The sequence below is a fragment of the Mandrillus leucophaeus genome, unplaced genomic scaffold (assembly GCF_000951045.1).
Source record: "Mandrillus leucophaeus isolate KB7577 unplaced genomic scaffold, Mleu.le_1.0 Scaffold599, whole genome shotgun sequence".
NCBI lineage: Eukaryota > Metazoa > Chordata > Mammalia > Primates > Cercopithecidae > Mandrillus > Mandrillus leucophaeus.
Window position 1 is genome coordinate 2,470,013 of NW_012106463.1, and position 11,043 is coordinate 2,481,055.

At 40.2% G+C, this 11,043-nt stretch overlaps 1 protein-coding gene across 1 annotated transcript in view; it reads right to left on the minus strand.

Moving 5' to 3' along the window:
• SPON1 (spondin 1, extracellular matrix protein) overlaps window positions 1–11,043 on the minus strand; it is a 247,751-nt gene that overhangs the window by 185,151 nt on the left and 51,557 nt on the right. The gene's annotated exons all lie outside the window — the stretch shown is intronic.

Below are 11,043 nucleotides of genomic sequence, written 5' to 3' on the forward strand. Positions count from 1 at the left end.
GTTATGCACATGTACCCTAGAACTTAAAGTATAATAAAAAATAAAAATAAAAAAATAAAAGAAAGAGCCTGAATACACCAATAACTGATGAAGAAATTGGATGATAACTTGGGGATGAGGATAGGGGAAAGTATTCAGTGTGTGTGGATAATTCTTTTAAAGTCTCAATTACGAATAGAAACTGGTAGGTAGGAACTAACCAATGGCCTCCTCAAAGCTAGCATGGTCTTGAGACTGCAGTCAGATAAAGAGTTGATTTAAAAATCAGAAATTGTGTACCACTGTCACTCTTGCATGTAGATCTGAAGAATTTAATGACAATACTAATGGATTACCACTTTAAAGGAGAGGCATGGTAGAAAGGACTCTAGGGTCAGATGCACCCAGATTCAAAGCCAGATGTATCTCATAGCGGAAACCTGTGGCACAGCCAGTGCATCATTCTCTGGTTCCCTCTCTCTCTCTCCCTCTGTCTGCCTTCCCCTCCTTTTCTGTCTTTCTCTTCCCACTCCTCTCTGTCTCTGCCTCTCGTATCACACACCAGCTCGACCACAGATTTGCTCTATGAACTGGGCCAACTCTAGCCTCTCTGAGACCCAAATTTCTCTTCCATAAATCAGGAGGATAATATTCATCCTATGAGACTAAGGTGAGAATTATTGAGAAAATGTATACAAAAATATAATGCTTTGTGAATAGTTTATAATTATGCATGCATACTAAAGGAAGAAAAATAAACCACGATTAAATTAGGCTTATCACAGAATGGAAGAATAGTCTAGCAAATTGAAAACTAGTAATTATAATACTCCACAAAAAGAGATTGAATAGTAACAATTATTTGTTCATGTCAATAAGTGCTGAAATGGCATTAGAAAAATCCAATATCCATTAAAAAAATTAAAGGTGTACATCTATATTTAACATCCTTAAACATCCTGGATCCAAGAGTCAACACTGTACATTGTCAGTGAACAAGAGGGAGACCACAGAAATCATGGAAGACTAATCAGAAAAAAAAAAAAGAGAGAAAAACATGTTGTATTTTACAGGCAAATTATGATTTTTATTTTGCTTATTTATCTTCTTAGAAATGAGGTCTCACTCTGTTGCCTGGGCTAGAGTGCAGTGGCAGTGGTATAATCATGGCTCATTGGCCTTAACCATGGGTTCAAGGATGGGTTCAAGCCATTCTCCTGCCTCAGCCTCCCAAGTAGTTGGGACTACAGACATGCACCACCGTGCCCAGCTAGGCAAATAGCTATTGATTACTTATGTAGCCCAAGGAATATTAGGTAAAACTATTAGAAAAAAGCATACAGGTACAATAAATGGGAATAATGAGAGCATTTTTGTACACTAATTATAACCTGGTAGACAGCGTAATGAAAACTGGAAATCTCATTCATAATAACCAAAACATAAAATAATCCTAGAAATTAAGTTGATGAAGCATACATAAGAATGAAACTGCAAAGCCTTCTTAGGAAAACAAAAATCATTTAGAAAAAATTAAAATTTGTTCAAGTCTCAGTTTTTATGGAAAGTAAATATATTTTTAAACCAGGAAACATGATCTGTGAAAATGCACTATTATTAAAGGGTGTCCTCTTAGCCAAAATTCCAGAAACCCCCTATCTAATAATCTACTTTATAATATTGCTCCTTCGAATATGTTTTGGGTTAGATGACAGCCTAGTGTTGGCAAAGTGAGAAGGAGTTAGAAGATATGGGAATAGAAACTAGATTGGCATCTGAGTTTAGCCACAGACCCAGAGAAAAGACATTCTCATTTCGGTGTTTTTAGGTCCTAGGTGAGCAATGGAAGGAAGCAGCATTTGAGTGGGGTGGGGGAGAGGAAGGCAATTCTGAGTGGATCAAAGGCAGCCTCAGTATAGTGGGGATGTACAATCCTTTATAAAATCCTATAGCAACATAAAATCCTATAGCAATAGCTGACTTTACCGTATTTGCTAGCTTTTCTTTTTATTTTATCAAAATAGTACATGTACAGAGTCTAAGAATCAATTTCTGAAAGACTGGCAATACCAGTCTTGCTCCCACAGGGAACAGAGGGCATATTCAAGTGGGGCAAGAGAAGTGAGTCTGATGAAGGGACAGTTTATAAGGGCCTGGCTGAGTCAAGGGAGTACAATAAGGAAAGGTGAAGCTCCCAGGGAGTTGTGACTACCCCTAAACCTGAGGAGAAGCAGTTTCAGGAACCAGGAGGGAGAACTGAAGCTGGAAGACAGGATGGCTGGGCAGAAGCTGTAGCTGCTGGAAGAGGACTGCCCATCTGTAGCATCCACTGACAGGGAGCAGTGGGTGGGTAGGTAGAGACCCTGACCTCACTCTTCTCTGTCCTTGGCTTCCCACTGACCAAATTCAGCTGGAATGCACAGGGTGAGAGAGCCACTTGATGAGCTCCCTCGAGGTCACCCTCCCAAAGCAGGATGGAGAGGAGAAAAGTGTGGATCTGGGGGTTAGAATGAAATCCCTAAAAAACACTCCTATGCAAAGTACCTAAAACTACTGGAAAAAGTAAGAGAAATCCTCTGGGACTGAATCTGCTTTATTCATATAGTGTTATCTTTGTGGGATTTGGGGAAACAACAGAGATTTATGTGTTCAGCCTTCCCTGTTTAACTGGAAAATATGATCATGGACTTTCCTTCTCCACTCGCAACCCATACACAGGTGAATGGTTGTCCTAAGACTTCCTTTCCAGAGAGGCAGAAGGAAGGCAAGAGAAAAAGGGTACAGAAGATACTTAATCTTTTCTCTTTTGCCCTTTCTTTCACTGAAACTGTGTATGACAACACATGTGTTGGGTGCCAAATTCTATTTCCTGGTGAAATTCTGTATTTGTGACTCAGCCTGGTAGCAGCAGCAGTGTCTCCTGTCCCATCATAGCACTGGCAGTGGCACAGCTGGGAGGCTCTGATGGGCAGACTTCTCAGTTTTGGGAGGGATTTCACAGTGATGGAAGAAGGAAGCAGTGGGATTATTGTTCATTGTATGCTTGTGGTGGTTCATTTTATGTGTCAACTGCACCATTGGGTGCCCAATTTATTTCTGGGTGCATCTGTGAGGATTTCCAGATGTGATTCACATTTGAATCAGGTAACTCAACAAAGGAGACTTCCCTCCCCAATGTGTGTGGACCTCATCCAATCAATCAAGGGCCAAACAGAACAATATACAGAGGAAGAAGAAATCCATTTATTTACATCCTGCCTGCCTGCTTGACCAGGAACATTGGCCTTCTCCTGCCCTGGGACTGGGATTTACACCATTGGCTCCCTTTGTTCTCAGGCTTTTGGACTTCAACTAGAACCACACCGCTGGCTCTCTGGTTTGCAGATGGTAGATTGTGGAACTTCTCAGCCCCCATAATCATGTGAACCAATTCCTCATAAAAAAAATTATCTATCTATCTATCTGTCTATCTAATCTCTCATTTATCTATCTCCTACTGGTCTGTTTCTCTGGAGAACTGTAATATAATGTTTAATTTTGTTTCTGCAGTTAGATTGAGAAAGAAGGGCTATGGTCCATATGGTATCACCGTTCAAGGCATGGTTTGGTTTTATTCATCAATGGGAAAAAACTAGACAAGCTAAACATTATGAAGTTAACAATTCCTCTCAAGGTAATTTTGAGATTTAGTGCAATCCCACTTAAAATTCTGACAGGATCCTTTCCAGAGCTTGATGAAATGATTTCAAAGACATTTGTAAAAAGAGAAAGATAATAATATTGAGGAATATTTTCAAAAGAAAGAGCACCTCCATTTCCAAGCCAGAAACCTAGCTTGTCAGCTATGATGCTTCTCTCTCTTACTCCTCCGCATCCAGTCCGTGACAGAATGTACTGTTAAAAGAGATGTCAAATACACCAATTTTCTCCATTACCACTTTCATTGCCGCAGTCCGAGCCACACCATTGCCTGCTAACCGACTGCAACGTCCTCCTAGACCATCCTCCCACACACCACTGGCCCCATCCAAGCTGCTGTCCACCCAGCATCCACATATGGCCTTATCTTTCTTCTGGCCTAACCTCTTCAGCAGCTTCTCATTGCTCATCTCCCTCCACTCTCTTCCTTACTCATTTTGTAACTGCTTCTCATTCATTCATCCATTCACTCCACACTATTTATTCAGAACTTTCAATGTGCCAGACAATGACTGACTCCCTGGGGAGACAAGGAGCAAAATCAGACTTGATTCATGCCAACACCCTAGTGGTTTTAAAGGCAAAGGACAATAAACATGAAAAAAGATTCAAGTGTGTTGGTAATTAAACCAATGCCGATTTAAAATAAGATTAATTTTGAATAAATAATAAATAAAATTTTAATGAAAATTTTAACTGAATGCTGAGGAGGCTAGGAGAAACAGACACATTTATTCATTATTGGTAATAAACTGAATTGTTACAAATGTTTTGGAGAAGAATCTGGCAAGACGTCGCAAGGGCCACAAGAAAAATCCATATCCTTTGATCCAGCAGTTTTAATCTTGGGAAATTATTTAAGGAAATAATTTCAAAGAAAGGAGAAGGATTGAGGAAGACTTTAAGTACAAAGTGTTGTGGTGGGTTTTTTTTTTTTTTTTTTTGACACAGAGTCTCACTCTGTCACTCAGGCTAGAGTGCAGTGGTACAATCTTGGCTCACTGCAACCTCTGCCTTCCGGGTTCAAGCGATTGTCGTGCCTCAGCTTCCTGAGTAGTTGGAATTACAGGCACACACCAGCATGCCTGGTGAGCTTTTGTATTTTTAGTAGAGATGGGGTCTCACCATGTTGGCTAGGCTGGTCTCAAACTCCTGACCTCAAGTGATCCACCTGCCTTGGCCTCCCAAAGTGCTGGGATTATAGGCGTGACCACCATGCCCGGCCTAAGTACAAAGTATTTTATTGCAGTGCTTTCTACGTTAGCAAAAGACCTGACATTACTTAAATGATCAATAAAACAATAGATAAGTTGCCTAGAAGAAGCTGATATGAGTATGAAGACAAAATCAAATGCAAAAAGTAGAACACAGTGGGTTCAAATGTGATATAGATACTCTGTATACAGACGAATATATGAAGAAACAAAAGTAGCTGCTAAGTGTTAGAGTGGTGGTTTTTCATGTGATTAGACTTAATAATAATTTCCGAAATCCAGTGACCCAATAGAAAAGATGGCTGAATTACATTGTAAAATGAACTTTGATTATATAGAGTATATTTTCCAATTGCTGTATTTATATTTTAGGCAACGTATTGGCAAATGAAAAACGTAATTGGCTCCTGGAAAAAATGTTCTTTTCATCAATGCATATCTGTTAAGCAGCATTAAAACCGATGTCATAACAAAAATGGGGGAAGCTATGCAGCTTACATTGTCAAGGGTGATGAAAGGGTCTCTATGGGATAGGAGCACTTGTCAAAAACCCAAGAGCTGTATTCAGAGCTACAGAGTAAAGAGACTCAGCATTTTTTAGGTAACTCCCAATCCCTTGGCAAAGACTGGGCATGTCTCCAGCCTCCAGGACACCCTTATGTGGTAACACTGCCCAGTCATCTTGTTTCTGTGAAGCAACTGCTTCTGAGCTATAGTTGGGAGCTACAGACTCACAGTGCCTAGAACAGACATTGCAGGAGCTGGCAGTTCTTCTGACACTTTAGGGTCCATGAACTCCACTCAGGCTCAGTGAATCCAGCCAGACCTTCTCTTTCTGACTTCTAAGTTAGGATCTCTGCAACATAGGTTTTTGTAGAGTGGGGCAAAGCTGTTCAGTATGGCACCAAATTTGGTACCAGTTGAGTTCATGTTAGTAAAGCAGGGCCTTATTAAAAGATGCTTTGTGTATAAGATACTAATTTTCCTGCAGAGGACAGAAGATTGATTGCCTCCTGATAGCCTAGAGAGGAAGGCATAAAGGAATCAGGAGACCTAAGCTTTGATTTTGTTTTGGACACTCTCTAGCTATGTCATCTGAGTCGGTAACTTCTTTGTGCTTCAGGAATTTTTCACTTATAAAATTAGGAGGTAAAACTTACATTATAAGTTAAAATGGATTTCTAGAACTACTAGATTAGAAGTGTTTTAAAAGGATTTCACTATTTCCAGATGACGAGCAGAGATCTACGGCATTACAATAGATAGGGAATGCCAGAGGTCATTTAGGTGAATCCCCTGCCTCCCTTCTTATCTAACCACATCTAGCCCCTCCTAGAGAGAACTCTGTGCTCTGATGGAGGGAAGCCCAGAAACAGCACTTGGAACAAACTATTTTGTATAATGGTTAAGAAGAGCCTCTGCAGATGTGGCCCACCTGCAGAGACTGGGTGTTGCCCTATCCTTCCTAGAGTGTCTAACATAAATTCCGAAGGGCAAGTTACCCAAAGACTACCGAAAGTCAGACACCTTAGGCTGCTATCTTATCTATTGCAGAGGTTCTCAAAGTATGGATCACAGACCCCTGGGAACCCCGAGACCCTTTCGGGGGGTCTAGAAGGTGAAAACTATTTTTATAATAACGCTAAGACATTACTTCCCTTTGTAATGTATTGACATTAACTCTGGCACTGAGCATGGATCAAGGCAATGGCCCCAAACCATATTAGTAGCTGATGTATTTTTCACTGCCACATACCAACAGTAAAAAACAAAAGGGGTCCGTTTCACTTAAGAATGTCCTTGGAGGGTATTGGCAAGATGGCCGAATAGGAACAGCTCTGGTCTGCAGCTCACAGTGAGACCAACGCAGAAGGTGGGTGATTTCTGCATTTCCAACTGAAGTACCCTGTTCATCTCATTGGAACTGGTTAGGCAGTGGACACAGCCCACAGAGGATGAGCAGAAACAAGGTGGGGTGTAGCCTTGCCCAGGAAGTGCAAGCAGCTGGCCTCCCTCCCCCAGCAAAGGGAAGCCGTGAAGGACTGTGCTATCCGGTCCAGATACTACACTTTTCCCATAGTTATTGCAATCCGCAGACCAAGGGATTCCCTCGTGTGCCTACACCACCAGGGTCCTGGGTTTCAATTACAAAACTTGGCGGCTTTTGGGCAGACGCCAAGCTAGCTGCAGTTTTTTTTTTTTTTTTTTTTCCCATACCCCAGTGGCACCTGGAACTCCAGCAAGACAGAACCATTCACTCCCCTGGAAATGGGGCTGAAGCCAGTGAACCAAGTGGTCTTGCCCAGCGGGTCCCACTCCCATGGAACCCAGCAGTCTAAGAACCGCTGGCTGGAAATTCTTACTGCCAGCACAGCAGTCTGAAGTTGACCCGGGATGATTGAGGTTGGTGCGGGGAGGGGCATCCACTATTACTCAGGCTTGAGTAGTCAGTTTTCCCCTGACCGTGCTAAGGAGGCTGGGAAGTTCAGACTGGGCAGAACTCAACACAGCATGGCAAAACAACTGTGGCCAGACTGCCTCTCTAAACTCCTCCTCACAGGGCAGGGCATCTCTGAAAGAAAGGCGGCAGGCCCAGTCAGGGGCTTGTAGATAAAACTCCCCTCTCTGGAGACAGATCACCTGGGGAAGCGGCGGCTGTGGGCCCACCTTCAGCGGATTTAAACATTCCGGCCCGCAGGCTCTGAAGAGTGCAGCAGACCCTGACAAGGATGCAGAAAAAGCCTTTGGTAAAATTCAACGGCCCTTCATGCTAAAAACTCTCAATAAACTAGGTATTGATAGAACATATATCAAAATAGTAAGAGCCATTTAAGACAAACCCATAACCAATATCATATTGAATGGGCAAAAGCTGGAAGCATTTCCCTTGAAAACCAGCACAAGACAAGGATGCCCTCTCCCACCACTCCTATCTAACATAGTACTGGAAGTTCTGGCCAGGGCAGTCAGGCAAGAGAAAGAAATAAAGGGTATTCAAATAGGAAGAGAGGAGGTCAAATCGTCTCTGTTTGCAGATGACATGATTGTATATTTAGAAAACCCCATCATCTCAGCCCAAAATCTCAAGCTGATAAGCAATTTCAGCAAAGTCTCAGGATACAAAATCAGTGTGCAAAAATCACAAACATTCCTATACACCAATAATAGGCAAGCAGAGAGCCAAATCATGAGTGAACTCCCATTCACAATTGCTACAAAGAGAATAAAATACCTAGGAATACAACTTACAAGGGACATGAAGGACCTCTTTAAGGAAAACTACAAACCACTGCTCAAGGAAACAAGAGAGGACACAAACAAATGGAAAAAGATTCCATGCTCATGGATAGGAAGAATTAATATTGTGAAAATGGCCATACTGCCCAAAGCAATTTATAGATTCAATGTTATTCCCATCAAGCTACCACTGAGTTTCTTCACAGAACTAGAAAAAACTACTTTAAATTTCATATGGAAGTAAAAAAGAGCCCGTATAGGCAAGACAATCCTAAGCAAAAAGAACAAAGCTGGAGACATCATGCTACCTGACTTCAAACTATACTACAAGGCTACAGTAACCAAAGCAGCATGGTAATGGTACCAAAACAGATATATAGACCAATGGAACAGAACAGAGACCTCAGAAATAACACCACACATCTACAACCCTCTAATCTTTGACAAACCTGACAAAAGCAATGGGGAAAGGATTCTCTGTTTAATAAACGGTGCTGGGAAAACTGCCTAGCCATATGCATAAAACAGAAACTGGACCCCTTCCTTATATCTTATACAAAAATTAACTCAAGATAGATTAAAGACTTATATGTAAAACCTAAAAGCATAAAAACTCTAGAAGAAAATCTAGGCAATATCATTCAGAACATAGGCATGGGCAAAACTTCGTGACTAAAACACCAAAAGCAATGGCAACAAAAGCCAAAATTGACAAATGGGATCTTACTAAACTAAAGAGCTTCAGCACAGCAAAAGAAACTAGCATCAGAGTGAACAGGCAACCTACAGAATGGGAGAAAATTTTTTGCAATCTATCCATCTGACAAATGACTAATATCCAGAATCTACAAGGAACTTAAACAAATTTACAAGATAAAAATAAACAACCCCATCAAAAAGTGGGCAAAGGATATGAACAGACATTTCTCAAAAGAAGACATTTATGCGACCAACAAACATATGAAGAAGCTCATCATCACTGGTCATTAGAGAAATGCAAATCAAAACCACAATGAGATACCATCTCACGCCAGTTAGAATGGCGATCATTAAAAAGTGAGGAAACAACAGACGCTGGAGAGGATATGGAGAAATAGGAATGCTTTTACACTGTTGGTAAGAATGTAAATTGGTTCAACCATTGTGGAACACAATGTGGCAATCCTCAAGGGTCTGGAACCAGAAATACCATTTGACCTAGCGATCCCATTACTGGGTATATACCCAAAGGATTAAAAATCATCCTACTATAAATACACATGCACACGTATGTTTATTGCAGCACTGTTTACAACAGCTAAGACTTGGAACCAACCCAAATGCCCATCAATGATAGACTGGATAAAGAAAATGTGGCACATATACACCACGGAATACTATGCAGCCATAAAAAAGAATGAGTTCATGTTCTTTGCAGGGATATGGATGAAGTTGGAAATCATCATCCTGAGCAAACTAACACAGGAACAGAAAACCAAACAGCATGTTCTCACTTGTAAGTGGGAGTTGAACAATGAGAACACATGGACACAGGGAGGGGAACATCACACACCAGGGCCTGTCTGGAGGTGCGGGGCAAGGGGAGGGAGAGCATTAGGACAAATACCTAATGCACACGGGACTTAAAACCTAGATGACGGGTTGATAGGTGCAGCAAAACCACCATGGCACATGTATACCTATGTAAAAAACCTGCACATTCTGTACACATATCCCAGAGCTTAAAGTTAAAAAAAAAAAGAATGTCCTTGAAAAAACAATAAAAATGATTAATTTCATTAGATCTCTGCCTTTGAGTACACACCTTTTTATTATTCTGTGTGACTAATTGGGAACTATGCAGAAGCACTTCTGCGATATACTGAAGTACTGTGATTGTCTTGAATAAAAGCACTTATGCGACTCTTTGAGGTGCAAGCTGGACTAGCCACTTTTTACGTTCATAAAACATCATTTTCACTTGAAAGGACAAATGACAGACAAATTATGGTTATTCAGACTTGGGAATCTGGCCCACATTTTCTAAAAAATAAAGTGAGCCTGTCACTTCAAGGAAAACAACTGACAGTATTTGTTGCCAGTGATAAAATTTGAGCTTTCAAGCAAAACCCAGAATTTTAGAAAACCTGTATTCATTATTATGAACTTGATAGCTTTCCGATATTAAATACTTTTCTGATGAGGTTGGTAGTGATATTAATGGATATGGCTTTTCACATTGTTTAATGAACTGTGTCAACACTTGGACAATCTGCATAACTCAGTAAACCAATATTTTCCAAATGATCAACATAAGATGTTACAAAACCATGCATTTGTAAAAGATCCATTTAAAGTAGAAGGTAAAGCAATGACTTTTACTGTAGGAGTATAAGTTCACTGATATAGTTTCATATTCCACATTGTAATTAACCTTTTAAGAAACAACAATTTGCAGATTTCTGGTGTAGGATCAAAGATTATCTATAATTATCGGAAAAGGTTATTAAAATACTCTTCCCCTTTCCAATTACATAGTGATATGAGACAGAATTTTCTTCACATACTTCAACCAAAAAACAGATTTTTAAAAATCTATGTGAATCTACTTTGAATCTAAGTTGAATGCAGAAACAAAGGCAAATGGGAATCCAGGTGTCTTCTATTAAGCCAGAAGAAAAGACAGTTCCAAAAACTTAAAACATTGATCCTCTTGTCACATTTCTTTTGTTTTGAACAATATAGGTATTTTCACAAAATATGTTCTTTATGTTAACCTGTAATGAGTTTATTATTTTTAATTTACTAGGTTTATTTTAAAAATAAATAATATTTTTAAATTTCTCAGTTTTAATTTTTGATATATGGAAGATTGATGGCTATAACCCATATAAACCACTTATGTTGGGATCCTCAAAGATTTTTGAAGCCTGTA